The 17,669-nt window shown below is 47.7% G+C and overlaps 1 protein-coding gene across 1 annotated transcript in view; it reads right to left on the bottom strand.

Annotated features, from left to right (window-relative positions):
• LOC142313127 (uncharacterized) overlaps positions 1 to 17,669 on the bottom strand; it is a 184,808-nt gene that overhangs the window by 134,257 nt on the left and 32,882 nt on the right. The window lies entirely within an intron of this gene.

Raw genomic sequence — 17,669 nt, forward strand, 5'->3', positions numbered from 1 at the left:
CCTCCTATTCCACAGCAGCGCGACGGCTAGGTAAGTTATATAAAGTATTTTTTATGTTGTCACAGCGGCCAGGGCTCTTATATACAGCATGTTAGAATGCAGTATATAATGGCAGTATATAATGGCCTTAGGGGTACTTTGCACGCTGCGACATCGCAAGCTGATGCCGCGATGCCGAGCGCGATAGTCCACGCCCCCCTCGCAGCTGCGATATCCTTGTGATAGCTGTCGTAGCGAACATTATAGCTACGGCAGCTTCACATGGACTCACCTGTCCTGGGACGTCGCTCTGGTTGGTGACCCGCCTCCTTATTAAGGGGGCGGGTCGTACGGACTCACTGCGACGTCACACGGCAGGCTGCCAATAGGAGCGGAGGGGCGTAGATGAGCGGGATGTAAACATCCCGCCCACCTTTTTCCTTCCGCATATCCTACGGGAGCCGCGGTGACGCCGATAGGAAATTTTCCTCGCTCTTGCGTCTTCACACACAGCGATGTGTGCTGCCGCAGGAACGATGAACAACATCGGACCGTCGCGTCAGCGTAATTATGGATTACGCCAACGCTGCACCGATGATACGATTACGATGCTTTATGCGCTCGTTAATCGTATCATCTAGGCTTCACACACTACGATGTCTTAAAATCTGAATAGTTATGTCTGTTTAAAAAATGAAAGGGAAACTAATGTAACTTGTCGCACATACGATGGGGGCGTGTCACATCGCATACGATATTGTATGCAGAATTGTATGGTGTAAAGCGGGCTTAAGCCGTGGAGGCCTGGAGTTATCCGCTCAATAGAAGTTTTCTCCTATACCTAGGACCACCCCCAGCTGCACCACCACCGCAACCGGCTCCACCATCTCCTGGTCCAGCATCAGCTGCGTCTACCCCACCTCCACCTGCTGCACCATCTCCTGCTGGGCCACCCTCTCCTTCTCCAAACCCATCACCTGCTGCAACCCCATCACTTCAATCAACCCCATCACCACCTTATACCCTGTCTCCTCATCATTCACTGTCTCCCGATGCCTTTTCCCCCGCATCAGTTGGTGAGTTTGGTGCAGGCTACCCTTCCTGTAATTTATGCACATAACATGGTGTCCCTACAAGTTGGAAAGGATACATGGATGTTAAAATGATGGTGGGCTGTCGTGTACTAATAATTGATTTGTGTTCCCTAGCCACAGGATCTGGTTGGGCCGTCAGCGCCTCGGAGGATGACCACAAAACCGTAAGTGGTCAACAAAAAACATATACCTGTCAGTTCGATGTTTGAACAAGCCTGGTTAACTTTTACCATTCCCTCCACAGAAATCCCCACACTACAGGACCTGATCGAGTCAAACACGCAGATGCTGGAATCACATAGGCGTCTGTCGCAAGCCATACGCCGACAAGGTGATTTGTTAAACCAGTTTGTGGCAAGCCAACCACAGGGCCACTAAATTTCTTATTATTTGTTGTAAACAGGTTTTTTTTTTTTTTTTATTACACATAAATCTTTCAAGTTTATATTCGGTGTTGTGTCAATTTTTTGAAAAACCTTTCAAACAGGGGTTGGGAACCTTTTTACTGCCGGGGGACATTTGTAATTTTCTACCAACCTTCGGGGACCACTAAAAATTTTCAACTTGAAAACGACCTGGCTATATTTGGTCAATGAATTAATTAACTCACCCTAGTGGTGGCTGTAGCGACTGTGATGTTCGGTGATATTGATTATTTTGTTGCTCACAACTGCTTTTCCAGGTTTGTCTTGGTCTGGAGAGGCTGGGGGCATACACATCACAGGAGAAGCTGGGGCATCTACATCACAGGAGACACGGAGGCATATACATCCCAGGAGAGGCTGCGTCATATACATCCCATAAGAGTATGGGGCATATACATCACCCTGAGCAGTAGTTGTCAGCACAAAGAGCACTGTGCCACCCTGGCAAAACCAGGGTGTCACAGAGGTCTGCATCCATGTTTTTGATGCTGATTTCACTCTCCCTTGGGGAGGTTCCCACACACAAACACACACCAGCCAATCAGACCCCACTCACCCCCTCCCCACGAAAACGGGAGTTCAATAATGCTGCGCTCTCGATCTTTCCGGACTTTTCGGTGGACCTCCAGAAACAGAGGGCCCACTTCATGGAGGTGAAGAAGAAATTAAGGGAGCGGAACATCATCTACTCTATGCTGTATCCTGCCCGGCTCCGCATAGTGCATGAAGGGTCGCCTCTGTTTTTTGCTACACCTGCTGAGGCTGAGGACTGGATACAGGTACACCCGAAACCTAAGGGGCAGAAGCAATGAGATTACTTTCCTAGGTGACATTTTCTGTACCCCCTGGCGACCCTCTTCTTCCATGGTTGCTTGAAGCCCCCTTTGGAGACAGATGGGACTTCCCCGTGCCTCGAGTGATGGAGGAATTGGCCAGGAATTGGTTCTTGTGAAATGGGAGCCCTATCTTGTGCACCCTTATACCACCTATACCAGGACACTGTATTCAGTGGTGGTATCCCCATTGATGTTTGAAATGTTTTACAGGATTTATCGGAAAGGTCCTGAAGTTCGATATTGGTTCTTTATGTTTACAGCTGCAATTGCATTAACTTTATTTCTTTGCAGGGACAGGCTTATTACTGTTGGAGGGTTAACCACACTTAATTGCAGGGCAGAAAGCGTCTTATACCTGGGATCCTGGTTCTATAAAAAGATCTATGTGATATGGGGTCAGAGCTAATATTTATGACCTGGAATGTCAGAGGCCTTAAATCGCCCAAAAAACGTATTAAGGTATTCTCCCAAATTAAGCAAGTCAAGGCCCAACTGGTGGTACTGGTAGAGACTCACCTCACACGGGACACAGCCAGACTAGTAAACAAACCGTGGGTACAATGGTCGGCACATGCGTTCCACACCAGCTACTCCAGGGGTGTCTCTCTATTGGTCCATAGACATATCCGTTGGGAAGTGAAGGTGGTGAGGCGTGACCCGGAGGGGCGATTTGTGTTTATATATGCGTCTATAAACTCTAGAGATTATGTGCTATTATGTATTTACAACCCCCCGCCAGCTCGCATCTCCATTCTTAAACAAGCACTGAGCTTTGCCCTCAATTATCCAGATGCGTATGTGTTATGTATGGGGGATTTTAATCTTGTGATGAATGAGGAGCAGGACAGGTTTCGGATGGATGGAGGGGGACAACATTCGGCCACACACTTGACTGATTTGCAGCAATGCGCGGAGGGAGGAGGGTGGATTGACCTTTGGCGACTCCGGCATCCTAACACCCGAGAATATACATGTCATTCTTCTACTAGACACACGCTGTCCTGACTGGATTATATTTTTGGGTCGAGCAATATCGCAACCTGGGTGGATGATGTGGTACATGGGGTCAGGGGCATATCAGATCACAGCCCAGTGATTCTTACTATGAAGACTAACCAAGGTGTTGGTAAACCCTTTTGGAGGTTAAACCCCTTTTGGCTGAAACTAATAGATCAAAGTGATAGAACTCTGACCCAAATAGAGGATTTCCTGGAAGCCCACCCTAAACCCTGAAATATTAACTTGGTGTGGGACACTCTTAAAGCCTACCTTAGAGGGTGTTTGTCTTCAACCATAACATATCTTAAAAGAGTGACTAAAACTGAGGATGATATAGTAGAGGGGAGACTTAGGGACTCAGAGGCAATATACATATCGGCCCCAACCGATGGAAATAGGGCGGCCTGGATGCAATCATATAGGTTATATATACAGCACTCTGAGACCAAGTCCAAACGCAAATTGTTCTTTACCCGACAATCATATTTTGAGCTTGGAAATCAATCCAGTAAATTATTGGCATATATGGTTAGGCAACACAACACTTCAAATACAATATTGGGTATACGGAGGATGGATGGCTCAATAGCTACATCCCCTGAGGATATTTTAGAGTGCTTTTGTGAATACTATAAAACCCTATACACATCTAGAAATCCTCATGAAGTTCAAAGTTGCATGATATATTTGTCAGATTTGGAGTTTCCCACTTTGAGTGGATCACAACGGGAGTCTCTGGAGGCGGACATCACACTGGATGAAGTGATTACTGCCATCTCAGATATGGCTAGGGGGAAATCTCCGGGTCCAGATGGCCTTCCCATAGAATTCTATAGTAAATATTGTGACGTATTGGCCCCGATTCTTTTAGAGGTTTTCTCACATTTTTCAGCCGGCGACTCTCTACCTGCCTCCTTATACGAAGCACATATAGTCGTGCTGAGGAAGGAGGGTAAAGACCCACTAGACTGCGGTTCATACCGTCCTATATCCTTAGTTAATGTGGATTACAAGATCTTTACCAAAATACTGGCGTCCAGGCTTAATTCAGTCATATTGAGTATAGTTCACCCAGATCAAACCGGATTTATGCCTGGGAAAAACACCTCTATAAATATAAGACGGGTCCAGTCCATAGTGCAATATAGCACACTGGTCCAGGAGAATGAGTGGGCCTTGGCCTCGCTGGACGCGGCCAAGGCATTTGACTCGGTAGAATGGCCATTTTTATTTGCCTGCCTCCAGAGATTCGCCTTTGGGCCTAAATTCAGTAACTTGATTCATATGTTGTATAGGTCCCCGACAGCCAGGATACTAGTCAATGGTGCTATGTCTACACCCTTCTCATTGAACCGGGGCACAAGACAGGGATGCCCTCTGTCTCCAGCATTGTTTGCACTAGTTATTGAAGCTTTGGCAATTAGAATCCGCTCTCATCCACAGATCACTGGAATCACTATAGCCGACCGCACAGATCAAATAGGATTGTATGCGGATGACATGGTTGTCTTCTTAGATCGAGTGCAAGAGACTCTACCGGTGGTTATAGACACTATAGATAAATTTGGGGACTTTTCGGGACTACGCATCAACTGGGATAAGTCTGCTTTGATGCCATTAATGAACGGGTCTGGAATTTCAATGGAGGGTAGGTCACCTTTGCAAGTGGTAACTAGCTTTAAATACCTGGGAATACACATACAGAAAGACCATACACTAGACCTGCAGATGAGTATAACACCACTTCTGGAGCACGTTAAACTTAAATATAACTTGTGGAGCAAGCTACCCCTGTCAGTGGTTGGCAGAATAAATTTAATCAAAATGATATTACTTCCAAAGCTTAGTTATACACTACAACATAGTGCAGTATCAGTACCCAAATCCTTCTTCTCAATGTTGAACTCGCTTACTACCTCTTTCATATGGGGGAAATCCAGACCCAAACTTCGGTTATCAATTTTACAGAGATCCAAAAGACTGGGAGGGATGGCTTTACCGGAGTTCTTCCTCTACTACCTTGCGGGACAGCTTAGGGCACTAGAGACTTGGATGCCTGGATGTCAGCTGCCAAACTCTGAGAGTCACTTGGCACACGCGGCTGGGACTGATTGTTTAGTGGGTTTTCTGGAATCAGATGGACTGAGAACACCACGGCAATTACCCCTCCTCAGGTTGGCAAGATTAGTCTGGCGACAAGCCAAGAGGGTGGTACACTTCGAAGGGGTGGTGGCGGAACTCCCATTATGGGGGAATAGCCACTTCCATACTCTGAGAGATCACCCCTCGGCGCAATTCTGGGCCACTCACAGCGTCAGTGCATTAGGTGATCTTTTTGTCCCGGGAACCACAACCTTCAAGTCCTTTGAACAAGTCCAGATTGAATATAATGTTCCAAGATCACAGTTTTTTAGATACCTGCAGATTCGCACAGCGATTCAATCCCACATACAGAAAATTGGAGTGAGGAAATTGATATCATCACTTCCTATGATAGGTATTCTAAAATCACAAGGTCCTCGAGGCCTCATCTCAGCTATATATACTTACCTGTTGTCGGTGGGGGTGGAGTCGGACCCCTTGCCAGCCCAGGATAGATGGAAATCTCTAATTCCCTCTCTACAGGGAGAGGAATGGGAAGAGATATTGGAATCTCTGACTGCGGTATCCCCATCAGTTAATAATAAGTTGATTCAATGCTACATTGTCCACCAGGCATACCTTACTCCAACTCGATTATTTAGTATGGGCTGTTCTCGTACATCGGAGTGCCCGAGGTGTCATCTCTCAGGGGCAAATTTCATACATATGATTTGGAGCTGTCCCAATATATCTTTGTACTGGCGGGGAGTGACATCTCTGCTGATATCGATTGTGTCGATTCCTGTTATGTGTGACCCTTTGATATGCCTGTTTGGGGTGGTGGACGAAGAGTCCTGGGATCATTACATGACAATATTCCTCAGAGAGGCATTGTTTCTGGCTAGGAAATTAATAGCTCTGAGATGGATGGGAGATTCAAATCCAACTGTGCGGTCCTGGGTTAAACTAGTCAATGCAACCATAGTCTATGAGCGGGTGGTATATTATAATAGGGGGTGCCCGGGAAATTTTTAACAAAATCTGGGGTTTGTGGAATTCTTCTCCAGACACACTTGCGGAGGTTTGAGGGAGATTATGCGAATAATGGTGGTTCCCGCTAGATGTTGGGATATGAAACACTGTCCAATGGTATATTGAGATATAATAATGCAATGTGGCTGTTGTTGTTCTTTCTTTTCTCCTTTTTCTCTTCCTTTTTCTATCTTGTTTTCAAAATATGGTCATGCTGATAGATAGAGCTGTTCTTATGCTCAATATAAAATTAGATATATATGCAAATGATAAGAAGTTTGGATAATAACATTGTTCTATGTTACCGTATTTTTCGGACTATAAGACGCACCCTGGTTTTAGAGGAGGAAAATGGGAAAATAAAACTTTAAGCAAAAAATGTGGTCATGACACACTGTTATAGGGCGAGGATCTGCTGCTGACACTGTTATGGGGGTAATGTCCCCAAATTCTCTACTAAGGTACCCCATCCTGGTAATGATCCTCCTGCCTTGTATATGATCCTGCTATAAACCCCCATCCAGCCTGTTCACATGCCCCCCCCCCATCCAGCCTGTTCACATGCCCCCCCCCATCCAGCCTGTTCACATGCCCCCCCCATCCAGCCTGTTCACATGCCCCCCCCCATCCAGCCTGTTCACATGCCCCCCCCCCATCCAGCCTGTTCACATGCCCCCCCCCATCCAGCCTGTTCACATGCCCCCCCCCCATCCAGCCTGTTCACATGCCCCCCCCCATCCAGCCTGTTCACATGCCCCCCCCCCATTCAGCCTGTTCACATGCCCCCCCCCATCCAGCCTGTTCACATGCCCCCCCCCATCCAGCCTGTTCACATGCCCCCCCCCATCCAGCCTGTTCACATGCCCCCCCCCATCCAGCCTGTTCACATGCCCCCCCCCCCATCCAGCCTGTTCACATGCCCCCCCCCATCCAGCCTGTTCACATGCCCCCCCCCCCCATCCAGCCTGTTCACATGCCCCCCCCCATCCAGCCTGTTCACATGCCCCCCCCCATCCAGCCTGTTCACATGCCCCCCCCCATCCAGCCTGTTCACATGCCCCCCCCCCATCCAGCCTGTTCACATGCCCCCCCCCATCCAGCCTGTTCACATGCCCCCCCCCATCCAGCCTGTTTACATGCCCCCCCCCATCCAGCCTGTTCACATGCCCCCCCCCATCCAGCCTGTTCACATGCCCCCCCCCATCCAGCCTGTTCACATGCCCCCCCCCCATCCAGCCTGTTCACATGCCCCCCCCCCATCCAGCCTGCTCATATACTCTCATCGTGCTCATATACCATCCTGGTATATGGCCTGTATCCTATAGCACAGAGAAAAAAAATAAACGTTTATACTCACCTTTTCCTCACTCCCTGCAGCACCGATCATCTTCCTCTCTGGCACGCTGATCTGTGTGTGTGGAGCCGGCCCCCTGCAACATCGCGATGTCTTCCTGTCTGTGCCGATCAGCTGACCAGCTCAGCACAGAGCAGCTGACCGGCACGGATCAGCTGACCCGGCACAGACAGGAAGTCATCGCGTGCAGCAGGGGGGCGGCTCCACACACGGGGACGGGTGAGTGCACTGATTCACTGCACCCCGCGCTGGTAATGACGCACGGGGGGCAGTGAATACAGCCGCACATGATCACTCCAGGCTGTAATTGCCAGGGGTGATCATGCGGCCGGCTCTTTGCTATGCGCGCGTCCCCGCTCATCCTTCCGCCCACCTGTCAGTGCCGGCTTCAGCGCTGAGAGATGGGCGGGAGGATGGGCGTGCATATGTCTCTCCTCCTATACCAGTCTGTCTTGTACTGTTAATGATTGTTGTACGTATACCCTCTTTCACTTGTAAAGCGCCATGGAATAAATGGCGCTATAATAATAAATAATAATAATAATAATAATAATATGTAATGAGCGGGCCCACGTGGTCACGAGCAGGCGCTGCTGCTGCCTGCTCGTGCCCCCGATGACCCGCAGCACCCTCATTCCCAGCCGCAGCCCTATAGTCAGACCATAAGACGCACCCCCAACTTTCCCCCAACATTTGGGGGAAAAAAAGTGCGTCTTATGGTCCGAAAAATACGGTAAGTGCTAAAGATATTATGGACTTTACATGACTGTTCATTGTTATATTTAAATATTACTTTCTATATACTGACCTATCTTTATATGGCAAATGTCAGTTGTACCATGTTTGAAATTGTTAATAAAATGAAGTTAAAAAAAAAATAATCTTTTGTATAATTCTGAAATAAGACCTTTAGAGGACTCAGATGTAAGTAGCATATGTAATGTTTGATTATGTGTCACTGTCACCAGATTTGTCCTCCCTGTCTTTCCAGTGCGTGTCTCAGCTGTAAGTATTAATAAAAGAAGACATGCGGGAGGTGAAACTCCGTTCTCAATTGCTCAAAACTCTTAAGAGTATTATTTCGTAGTACTTGTGACACTAAATGGATCCCTTTATCTTCCCATCCTCTGAACCCCACTAATTTTTTAATTTCTGGCAAATCCGGATTCCGCCACAGTGGCCAGAACTCCGTAGGCCCATTTATCTTAAAAAGAGCCTTACCTCTGTCTCATACCCTAAATATCATAGCCACAAGGAAAAAGGCTGTGGAAAAACAAGCGCAATAGGGTCTTACCCCAATATATGAGGGGCAGGGAGGGGGGAGTAAATCTACTCACCAATTGCAGTTGTGAAAAGCCACAACTACTATGAACGCATGTATCGTAGATCCAAGGCTGCAGCCACCAATACCGGTAGATAACAGAAAGCAAAGGAGCGAGGTGTTCAAATGCCGCGCCAATAGATCACTTCAGCAGATGTTCAGATCAATGTCATTTTATTGTTATTCAGGTCGACGCGTTTCTGCTCCAGAAACGCGTCGACCTGAATAACAATAAAATGACATTGATCTGAACATCTGCTGAAGTGATCTATTGGCGCGGCATTTGAACACCTCGCTCCTTTGCTTTCTGTTAAATATCATAGCCAGCATAGGATATCGTGCCCCATTTATCCGTCTTTGTCCCACATCCAACCGGCAACTCTGAAATGTCCATACCGATCCCTCTCTCACTATATCACCACTATTATCATACGCTCCTTCTTTGCCTCAACCCCTAAGATGTTGCATTTGGCAGGCTATAATATATATATATATATATATATATATGGGTTTGGTACCACCAATCCTCCCTCCTCCTTTCCCCGCTGTAGCGCTTCCAATCAAATCCTAGCCTGTTTTTTCTTCCAGAGAAGTTCCCGGAATAATGTATTCATTTTTGCAAAAAATTCCCTACGTATCCCCACTGGAGAATTATGTATAAAATATAGTAATTGTGGAATTATTACGATTTTGATTAAGTTAGATCTACCGATATTTGATAGCGGCAAGCGGCACCAGGTATGTACCTTTGCTCTGAACCGCTGCAACAGGGGTTCCAGATTTAGGGCCTGGAAATCCTTCGGAATTGGGCTAACAGTTACTCCCAGATACTTAAACTCTCGGGCTACAGGAACCGGTATTTGCAAATCCGAGAAATCCACCGGGAGAGGGTCTAACAGCATTAAAGCCGATTTGGACCAATTAATCCGAAGGCTAGACTTCCGCCCAAATTCTTGAATAATATCCATTATCGGCAAAATCGAGGAATGTACCCTGTCTAAATATAAAAGTAGGTCGTCCACATATAATGATATCTTCTGCTCCACGGTTCCACACCTAAATCCCGTTATCTCCCTGGACTTCCGTATTGCAACTGCCAATGGCTCCACTGCAGTAGCAAATAGCAAGGGCGAGAGCAGGACTCAGAGACCCTGCCATTAGCCCTAACCTTCACCACCAGTGACTCATATAGCAACTTCACCCAATTTATAAATCTGTGTCCAAAACCCATTTTCCGAAGTACCGCCCACAGATACCCCCACTCCAAGCTATTGATTGCCTTAGCGGCGTCCAAGGACAAAATTGCCCTTTCCCCTGGCTTCTCAGAACTATGTTGAATCCCTAAGTATAATTTCCTGAGATTCATAGATGTGGCTCTACATGGAATAAATCCTGTTTGATCATTCTGTATAATAGATGAGATGACTCGGGACATCCCATTGGTGAGCACCTTGGCCAGTAATTTAACATCTGTTGGTAGTAGAGAGATTGGGCGGTACGAATCCAGGATTTCTGGATCTTTTCCGGGTTTTAATATTAAGACTATTAAAGCTTCCCTCATAGAGGGCGGGAGGACCCTCTGCCTTTCAGCCTCTTCAAATACCTTAAGTACTTTAGGTAGCAGTAAGGGTGCATAGGTTTTATAAAACTCACCAGGCAGGCCATCCATTCCCGGAGCTTTTTCGTTTTGTGTCTGGCCAAGTGCTTCCTCCAATTCTTCCAACGGGATATCTCGATCCAAAAATCCCTTTCTTCGTCGGCTAGTGTGGGGGGAGAGAAAGAGAGAGAGCATCCAAATATTGCTGTATCTCAGTCTCTGTGAGGTCACAGTCTGATGTGTATAGTCACATATAATACCTCTTTATCTCCCTCACTATATCCTCACTCTCTGTTACAAGGTCACCCGACTCCGTCTTCAGCCTATTTATATATGAAGATCCCTCCTGTTCCCTAATGACCATAGCTAGTAAGTGCCCTACTCCCTCTCCCTCTATGAAATATTTCTGTTTGAGGAAGTAACGTTTATTTGCTTCCGCCAACATGAGATTTTCTTTCAGTGACGTTTGTGCCTTCTCTAGAGTGTTTTTCGTTTGCTCTGTCGGGTTGAGCACCACCGCAGCCTCCGCAACAGATACTTCCTGAATCAGACTTTGGGTGTAGCTTCTGTTTTGGTTTTTATGTATGCATATTTCTCTAATATAGATGCCCCTCACCACGGCTTTTATAGAGTCACAGACTATATGTGATGGTGCAGAGCACTCATTAAGTTGAAAATATTCTAAAATAGTATCATGTAAAGATCCCCCTATGAGCTGAATCCAGAAGGGGTTAAGTTTCTAGATAGGCCTAGGCAAGGTGAGGGGGTTTCCCCATGAAAGAGTAACATGGAGTGGTGAGTGATCAGATACGCTTCTAGGTAGATAGGCCACCGTTTGTACATATGAGGTCATAAGTATGTTCCTAATAGCCAGGTCAATCCGTGACATAGTGTGGTGGGACCTAGAGTAGCAGGAAAACTGTTTGGATGTGGGGTTTTGGACACGCCAAAGGTCTACCAAACCCAACTCTGTCAGCATTCTAGCAAATGAAGTTGGGGCAGCATCCTCTGATATGTTCCCCCGAATGTAGCTTATCTAGATAAGGATGTAAATATGTGTTAAAATCCCCTAACAGAAGAGTCGGCGCAGGGGGGAAGGAGTCTAAAACAGACAAGATTCTTCTTACTGCTTCGACTGAGTACGGTGGAGGGATGTATACCGCAACCAAAATAAATTGTATACCATACAGCGTGCAAAGTAAATAAACAAATCTGCCCCCAGGGTCAACCACTGATTTGGTACATGAGAAAGGGATCGATTTGTGCACCAACACACTGACACCCCGTGCATGGGTCGAGTATGTGGAATGATATTCATGTGTGACCCATCCCTTTCTCAGCCAATGAACATTATCTCTCACCATGTGGGTCTCAGATAAACATAGAATAGCTGGGAAAAACTTTTGCAAATGAGTAAATATAGCACACCTCTTATTCGCATCCCTGAGCCCCCTAACATTCCACGCTATAATATTAAGTGATGTAGCCATAAGAGCAGGTTAAAAATTAATAAACCGGAATCATACTCCATTCCTGGGGGAGAGAGGCAATCTCCACCAATTCCTGTTAGCATTGGCTTGAGCGACATGACTGAAGTACGCCACACCCCCCATATTAATTGCAAAATACAACAATAAATGAAAAAAAACAAGGAGGGAAATAGAGCCCTGCACACCAATGTACAGCACCCCCGCCCTCAAAAACAAGTGTAACTTGCACATTTCTCTCAGAGAGAGAGAATCAGGGCTAAAAAACTCGCCCAGAGTCCTTGCAGGGAGATGGGTCCACAGCTTGTTCCCGTAACGAGTGTCCACAATGAACCGGTCATCTCCCGCCCTGGATCCAAAATGAAATGATCAGTAGTAATTATACCAGCATAGCGTCTCAGACAATAAGAAACAGCAGCACCTGGCGGTAGAAAGGGTGATCTTCAAGTATTCTTCCTCCTTATGGACCTCTCATTAATATCCAGCTAAGACAGCGCCACCCCTGCTGTATCAAAAAAGTGAGTTTCTCCATTCACCGCAATTCGCAGTCTAGCAGGATACATCATTAATTATCAGCAAAGTTGAAAAGAGGAATTTAATACATAACCTTTAATAAAGTATTAGTTAAAACGTTGCTCAGTGATGCAACTATAAAATTTGTGCAGACAAACAGAAAACCCAATTCAAGTCCATCTGGACCAAATCACAATGAACTAATGCAGGAGCTAGCACACCGATTAGGAGTGATTACTGTCAATAATGTATAAGTATACTTTGACCACGCTCAATAGGTTCAAATATTCAAAAGGTATCCGAGGTTTACAGATACTCCTAATTAATTGATATGATCCGATTCCTAGGCCAAAGAAACCTATACCCGTTAATGTGCTAGTTCAACCAATATGCTCCAGTGGGAACAAAAAATAATAGTACTCTCCCAGACTTATATTAATGCTGCATGATGGTACATTGTTAGTATCATACAAGAGTACCCTCTCATAGTTATATAAAAATGCATTACATTAGAATTGTTATTTCATTGTAAAAGACAACCTAGGTGTTTTACAAATATTATTCTAGGAGACTGAGATATTACCAATAAGGCACGAATCCAAACAGTGGTGTACTGTGGGTTTATCCAAAGTAATCTCAAAATGGCCGAACTAACGTTCTTTATGCCCAATAATTATGCATACAGATCAACAAAATCATATCAGTGTGCATTTACACAAATGATAACTTGAAAAAAAGGGTTGGTCTCAACCATTTATGGATCCGGGTCAGTCGTTGGAGGGGGTCAATATTCCCATAGGGTCGGAAAGCTGTTCACAACCGGGCATACGATCTCTCCCTAGGTGGACTCTATATACCCTCAAAAAACCCATAGACTCCAACCCTTACAAGGGCAGTACCAATCTGACTCTATTTAAGCTGGCCCTGTCATAGCTTGAACTGGGAGGCTGTTGAAGCTATGAAAGGGCCAGCTTAAATAGGGTCAGATTGAATGAAATAACAATTCTAATGTAATGCATTTTTATATAACTATGAGAGGGTACTCTTGTATGATACTAACAATGTACCATCATGCAGCATTAATATAAGTCTGGGAGAGTACTATCATTTTTTGTTCCCACTGGAGCATATTGGTTAAACTAGCACATTAACGGGTATAGATTTCTTTGGCCTAGCAATCAGATCATATCAATTAATTAGGAGCATCTGTAAACCTTGGATACCTTTTGAATATTTGAACCTATGGAGCTTGTCCGAAGTATACTTATACATTATTGACAGTAATAACTCCTAATCGGTGTGCTAGCTCCTGCATTAGTTCATTGTGATTTGGTCCAGACGGACTTGAATTGGGTTTTTTGTTTGTTTGCACAAATTGTATAGTTGCATCACTGAGCAACGTTTTAACTAATACTTTATTAAAGGTTATGTATTAAATTCCTCTTTTCAAGTTTGCTGATAATTAACCTTGATCCAGAGGTACCATTGGTGGCAATCAATTATCCCCACTACTTTTGCTGATAGTCCCTAGCAGGATACATCATGGAATATGGCACTTGTAAGCCGCCCAGGCGTTTCTTAATCTCAATAAATTGCGCCCTTTTACGTTGTACCTCCATGGAAAAATCAGGGAAAATAGAGATCTTCCTCCCATTAATAGCAAGTTCCTTAATATCTCTGGATCTGCACAGAATAGCATCCCTGTCTTTAAAATGCAGAAGTTTGAGCAAAATAGGACGTGGGGGTGCTCCTGGCTGGGGGGCACGAGTAGGGACCCTGTGCGCTCTCTCAATAGTAAAGAATGGGGATAGAACATCTTTGCCATAGGTGTCCATTAGCCATTTTTCAAAAAAACCCAGTGAGTCATTGGAACCCCACCAGGCGTAGATTACTGCTACGGCAACGGTTCTCTAAGTCGTCCACCTTGTTCAGCAGTGTTGTGATATTTTGTGCAGCTTTTCCCAGCTCCCGTGTCATTGGTGGCAATTTATCCTCTGCTGGACTCACACGTTCCTCCAGCTCTCCCACTCTGGCAGTCACCCCCTGCAGCTCATGTTTGATACAGGCTATATTCAAGGTGACAGTTCCCATTTGATTACTTAGAGTGGACAGTGTGGTATTGCAAGTGTTAACTGCTGCCAGGATTTCTCTTAGTGTGGGTTCAGCAGGGACAGTCTCTGGTTGTTCCACATCTCCCCCTCCCCCACCCTCTATTACAGGCCCTGGCGTCTGCTTTTGTTGGGCTGCTAAGCACACAGAGTTCAAGTTACTCACGGCCCCCTCCCTGGGTGCACGATCTTCCAGCTCCAAGGTGTGATCAGCGCTTTCCTCAGACTTTGCACCGGAGGACAGATCATTAGCAGGAGGCACCCTAGCATAACGCTCCAGCCTGCTCGTGGCTCTCACTGCTCCACTACAGGACAACGTGGTTTTGGCCGGCGCCATCCTGGCTGCTGCAGGGACACGCTCCAATGCTTCCTTATCTTTCTTGCTGACACGAATCGGCATGGTGCGAGGATCCTCTGTTTCCCAGATGCCCAGGGGGATATTGCAGCTGTCCAGGTCAGTTATGGCCGTCAACAGGGCCGGTAATCAGGATTTTTTATCGGATCCAGGCAGGAGCTCTCCCGTGCTGCTTCCTCCCTACATGAGGTTCAGGCCACGCCCCTACAGGGACATATATACTAGGACAAGAGCCATATATACCAAGATGGGGATCATATATTCCAGGATGGGATAAAGATGGGCAACATATATACCAAGATGAAAGACCTATATACGAGTATGGGAGACACATATACCTGGAAGGGGCCCAGTATGGGGGACATTAGTACAGAATTGGGGGATTTTATCCCTGTAACAGTGTCAGCAGCAGATCCTACCCATAACAGTGCTTGATGACCACATTTTTTGCGTTAATTTTTTCACTATATTCCTCCTTTAAAACCTAGGTGTGTCTTATGGTTCAAAAAGACTAAATTACTTACCGGTAATGGGATTTTCCTGAGTCCACGACAGCACCCACGAGAGAGGGATCCGCCCCCTTCAGGACAGGAAACCTACAGATAAAAAAGGGGCGGTCCCCCTCCCTCATCAGTTGGTTGCAGAGAAACGGGAGAGGAACCGCCAATGAATACACAAAACAGACGAATCCCAGGACACCGAATGGTGAAAAACAAACAAGAAAGGGCAGGGGTGTAAAGGGTGCTGTCGTGGACTCGGGAAAATCCCATTACCGGTAAGTAATTTAGTCTTTTCCTTTCGTCACGACAGCACCCACGAGAGACTTAGAGAGAATACACTCAGAGGGTGGGATAACCGCGTGAAGGGCCAAGCCTCCAACGCAAGACAGTGGAAGAACAAAGGCCAACCGGCAGGGCCCGGAAAAGGCGGACGGAGAGGACCAGGGCGCAGCCGTACAAAAACCGTCGATGGAGACACCGGCCACAGCCACCCAAGGGTGAGGCCACCGCCCAGGAGAAGGATCCGTCACCGAGGAGGCCAGAGGAACTTGCTTCACCACAGATGAGATGGAAACAGCATCCCACAGCCATCGGGACAAGGGACGCCACACCACGCGAGGACCACAGCCGGAATCCTGAAAGACAAAGAACAAAGACCAACCCCGCCGCCAAGGGGCCGACCGAGCGACATAGGCTAGGACAGAGCTCCCCCCCCACGATCAGGCAGCGAAACAAAGGAATGGAGAAAGCACCCAGCGCGGGAAAAAACCCCAGACGCCACCCCGGGCAAGACACCCTGCTCGGCAGAAGAACAACCGGAACCGGAACACCCCAAGGAAGGGAGGACCAACGGACAGGGCCGGACGGGCGCGAACACGCCCCGCAGAAACAAGGGCGACCAAGAGACAGAGGAACAGGGACAGCACCGCACCGGACGAGGAGGAGACCACAGCAGGGGAGGAAGCAGGAAGGGAGGCAAGGAAAAGCATCCACAGCCGACCAAAGGGCAAGTGGGGAGGGGCCGTCAGCCAAGCAGCAAGGATGGGATGGCAGGAAAGGCCGTCCAAAGGCACGCCGGCAAGCGGGTCCCGTGACGCGGCGAGGAAGGAAGACACAGGGACAGGAGGGCCGGCCGGGACAGAAGACCCCAGGGGCCCAGGACAGGCACGCGACGCAGGAGGGAGAACCAGGGAGGCCCGGGCCCGAAGGGAGCAGGAAGGAACACCGGAGCCAGGCCCTCCCGTTGCCCCGAGAGAGGGAGCCGCCCCGGGAGGACAGGAACCCAGTCCGAAGAAAAGGGCGGTACAACACCCCCCCCTGTGCCAGGACGCAAGACCAGAGACTCAGAGGCGAAGCAGGAAGCCCGAAGCGCCAGGCCAGGAGGAAGGCCAGGGAGGCGCAAGGCGTCAGAGGCGCAAGGCAGGAGTGCCGCAAGGAGCAAGCACAAAAGCGCAAGGCCTAGAGACGCAGGACCAGAAACACAGGCCCACCAGGAGGCCCCGAGGCACAGATGGCAAGAGGCACAGAGGCCAAGAGGCACAGAGGCCAAGAGGCACAGAGGCAGAGGCCCAGAGGCCAAGAGGCACAGAGGCCAAGAGGCACAGAGGCTAAGAGGCACAGAGACCAAGAGGTACAGAGACCAAGAGGCCAAGAGGCACAGAGGCCAAGAGGCACAGAGGCCAAGAGGCACAGAGGCCAAGAGGCACAGAGGCCAAGAGGTCAAGAGGGACAGAGGCACAAGGGCCAAGAGGCACAAAGGCCAAGAGGCACAGAGGCCAAGAGGCACAGAGGTCAAGAGGCCAAGAGGCACAGAGGCCAAGAGGCACAAGGGCCAAGAGGCACAGAGGCACAAGGGCCAAGAGGCACAAAGGCCAAGAGGCACAAAGGCCAAGAGGCACAAAGGCCAAGAGGCCAGGAAGGCACAGAGGCCAGGAAGCCACAGAGGCCAGGAAGCCACAGAGGCCAGGAAGCCACAGAGGCCAGAAGC

Source organism: Anomaloglossus baeobatrachus, chromosome 5 (genome assembly GCF_048569485.1).
Source record: "Anomaloglossus baeobatrachus isolate aAnoBae1 chromosome 5, aAnoBae1.hap1, whole genome shotgun sequence".
Lineage (NCBI taxonomy): Eukaryota > Metazoa > Chordata > Amphibia > Anura > Aromobatidae > Anomaloglossus > Anomaloglossus baeobatrachus.